The 4,141-nt window shown below is 38.0% G+C and overlaps 1 pseudogene; it reads right to left on the bottom strand.

Annotated features, from left to right (window-relative positions):
* Window positions 1–13: 13 nt before the first annotated feature.
* On the bottom strand, window positions 14–2,975 carry LOC134204117 (caspase-like; annotated as a pseudogene).
* Window positions 2,976–4,141: the final 1,166 nt, after the last annotated feature.

A 4,141-nucleotide genomic window follows, 5' to 3' on the forward strand; every position in this document is an offset into this window, starting at 1 on the left:
ATTGGCACCAATATATTGTTTAATATGCATTTATTCGTAGTGTGTAGAATAGAATACGCCATCTTGTATCTGATTGATATATGCATTGCAGTTTTTTGTTTTGTTGGTATGCAAAAATATTTCTGTTCATTTCGAAGAATCGGAACATGGTATTCTTAAAATTACGAGCTATTATTGTATCTATATTTAATTAACATATTTCAATCTGGTACGAATGCATTCTAGTGATGATCTATCAATCAAATGTATATTGCATACCAAGAAATTCAGCTCTAGGTTCAATTATGTTTGAACATGCAGGTGAATCGAACCTAGACCCGAATAGAGAGAAATCAAGTAGTGTCAATAAAATGCTTCCCACAAGATCAATGAAGTCTTTCATTCTTTTCAATCGAGTAGCTATGCCTACGAATTCGATCACTTTTAGTCTTTTGTTTTTCTTTTCTCACAGCTTTGCTTATCCGCTTACTATTTGCTTTATTTGTGCTCATTCTACAAAATGTATGGTTCCTTGACGTTGTTGTTATCTCTGAGTTTGTTCATGTTTTGGGCAGTTTAGTTTACTTAATGGACTTTTGTCAGTTTTTCACTATTGGTTTTAGTTGAGTTTCTTTCTTCTTGTTAACTAATATGCAAAACATAGGATAAACTTAAACATCCTTGTTTTGCACAATAGTAAACTTCTGAACATCCAATTAATATTTGTTTCTTCTAATTAAATAAAAATGTATGAGGTTACGCACTATATTCCGTTAGTATTAACTTCACTTACCAAAAGGCAATTTTTGAACAGTTGATTTCTTTTTCAACAGCGACTTTTTTACAACTTTTGTGATTGTTGGGCAACAAATAAAAAAAACGGATTGAAAGCTAGTTGAAAACATTATAGGCTATTCGAGCGATACACAATTTAATGCGTACCTATCCATAGGTACTTTAGAAAGAATGATTTATACAGAGTGTAATAGTTGAAGTTTATAAAATTGACATTTAACTTAGACGTTTAAGAGAACCTAGTCTAGCGTAAAACAAAGGAATATCAATACAGGAAATACATACGTGAAACATCCGAATCAATAAACAGCCAATTTCTCAGTCAAATCCACCAGTCTAGAACGTGAACGAAGTGCACAGGCTCAGGTGATTTGGAAGTGTTACTTAATTTTGAATTTCAACGGTGCCTACGCTGAGGTGTCATGCTCAAAGCAGATTCAAAGAAGCGATCACGCGCAACATTATTACTTGTCGGTGAAACGCAACAGCCTCGTGAGCATGGTGGTCACGCACGGGATCTGCTTCTGCTGATGCATCATAGGAATATCCGGCGTGTTGGACTCGAAGTCGTACGCCACACGTTGAGCAACGAACGTCAGCAGTGTCAGCAGGTCGTACTTTTGCCATGCTGATTCATCTCCTGACAAAGAGACTGCATGAACCAAGAGCCCTTCTGCGTGTTGCGCCACGAGTAGAATCCGGGATGGTTGAATAGGCGATCAGGAAATCGGCATGGGCTGGTATTTTGTAGCTCATGGAGCCGGCGCTGTCCGTCTCAGTGCGTTCGGCTAGGGTGACGCCTGCGTCTAGTTGATCTCCCTGGCAAGCTTGGATGAAGAACACTTTCGGCTTGCCGGCCAGCGTTGGGCAGCGATTTGCGGTAAAGTAAGACCAAATTATGTCCAACTTATACTGGCAGTCCTTTGCGTACAGATAGCCCAACTCACCGTGGGAAAGGATAGTGATGGAGACACAATCGTGATCAGAGTGATCCATCATGGCAACTGAAAGGACAAACAACCTTTCTTTTTAAAACGTTTTTTTAGGGATTTTCAGAATTCCATTCATGTATAATGAATTTTATATTATTTCAACTGGCGTTTCCCTAACCTCAATCAAATCAATACTGTTACTGAAATATTGTTACCAATTCCACTAACCTTTCTCCACCTCCTTCTGCACTTCCCGCAATTTCAAATCCTTGTACACGCGAACATCAAAGTCCAGATACTTGAGCGTGGCTGCCAGATTCTCGCAATCCACGTTGGTTCCGGTTCGAGCCTTCAGTTGAGGGATTTCAAAGTGTTCATGATTAAAAATCAGCGCCAGCCCGCGCTTTGGATGATTCATGTTATATTCCGACGCATAGCGATCCACCGGCATGCGAATTTTGTACCGATTCCCAGAATTATTCCTGAAACGGTAAAAGAATCACTCATCGTTGTACTATATAGACCGGCAGAAAGATGAAAGTTTGTTCTATTGTCCACACACTATTTTTTCCTATTGTAATTGTAATTTATTAACTATACGTGGACCTGCTAGTTAGCTTTACATCAGGTCAAGTTCAATGGGAAGAAATAGAACAAAACAACCTTCAAATTTTTTTTATAGAATAATGTGTTTTAATATTAGTGTTTCTTCCTTGACCTAAAATATGGGGTAACCTATAGGATTCCGTTATGATAATATATTATGTATAATTACAATTCCAAAATCTTACAAATTCTATGGGTTGCGACTAATCCGTTGACAGCCACTGGTGCATATCGTTATGCTTTTTGTCTTGATGTTTTTTTCTTTGTTTTCCATCGTCATTCCATATTCCCATCTTCGAAGGATACCCAAAGGTAACAAGAAAAACTACATCTTTCGCATGGTTCAGGTAGAAAATCACATCACGAAAAGGACGACCAACGAAATAAAAGATAGAACAAAAAACTTACAGGCCATTTCCGTGCCCCAAAGCGTCGGCAACATCCGTGCATTTGCTGATTTTGTTCGAATCCTGCAATTCCACTTGCTGTGGCTCAACCTCAACCAAACCCACTTCACTCATTTTCGTTAGTTTTATTTCACCCCTTGTCACCAACAATTTCACGATACTTATGAACAATTTCACAGAATATTGTAAATCCCAGTAGATTTTTTTAAATTCCTTCAAAGACGATACGTGTTTACTCGAATACAAAACAGAGAAGAATGATGCGCTTTTCTGATCTGATGCATCAGAAAACGTTGCAAGGCGTTATGTTCTGGCCGATGCAACCCGCAAACCCCGCAACGCAAAAGTCATGCACATTCCCAATGAAAATTAGATGCGAATTATAGATAGTGGAATCCAAGATGAATACACCACTAGGTGTTCCAATCTGCCAAATTCACGATTCAGCCATCTTGGATTTTAGTGGGAGAGCCAGCCGGTTTGTTTATGTTTTGCACCGAAAATGAACTTTTCACCCCCGCCTTCTTCTCGCCCATTAATTGGGCAGATTGCAACACCTAGCTGAGCGATTCCAAGCAACAGCATCAAAATTTAAGAAAATTTTTAATTCATGATTTTCTATTGAGTTGAAACTTTGCACAGTTTTTCAATTTCATCTAAATCGTCATTTTTCGATATCAAATCTTCATATATGGTTTCACAGTGTGACGTCACACGTATGTAGCCACGGCTGCGTCCTGGTGAATTTCTTCCATATTTGACAGGTATCGGTGGTTTGTATATAAACAAAGGTTCATCCGCTTGCTGCGGGAGATAGGATGAACATCATGAACCTACCACCGATAAATGTCAAATTGAGTTCATTCGATTGAGTTTTTGAGGTTATGTTTATTTGATGTAAAACCTTATAGACTAACGCAAAATGAACTCCCCCAAGAAATTATGACGTTTGAGCGGGTCGCATAATGAACGCAAAATGAACTTTTGTTCGAGAAGACGACCCGCTCAAATGTCAAAATCCATCGGGTGAGTGAATTCGATGAACCGCTGCACAGGTCTATTGAATCACGACTAACTTTTCAAAAGGGTGTATGTGAAAATGGTTCAAAAATATTTAAAAAGCTGCACAGCAAAAACGGAATGTTCGATAGTTATGATTTTTTCAGCAAAATTAGACAACTAATACTAATGACACACTGGTGGTACAAGTACCATGGTACAAGAATCTTGAAATGAGTACCATACCAATTATTGTCTTTATTAAAGATAGTCTTGGAATAATTTTCTTGTTCTCTTGTACCATGGTACAAGTACCACAGGTGTGTCCTTAGTATAAATGGTGATTCTTAAGAAAATGTGCACAGTAAAAAAAAATTTTTTTTTGCCTTTAAAAATATCATTTTTGTCACAAAAACTCAAATA

The sequence above is a fragment of the Armigeres subalbatus genome, unplaced genomic scaffold (assembly GCF_024139115.2).
Source record: "Armigeres subalbatus isolate Guangzhou_Male unplaced genomic scaffold, GZ_Asu_2 Contig405, whole genome shotgun sequence".
Lineage (NCBI taxonomy): Eukaryota > Metazoa > Arthropoda > Insecta > Diptera > Culicidae > Armigeres > Armigeres subalbatus.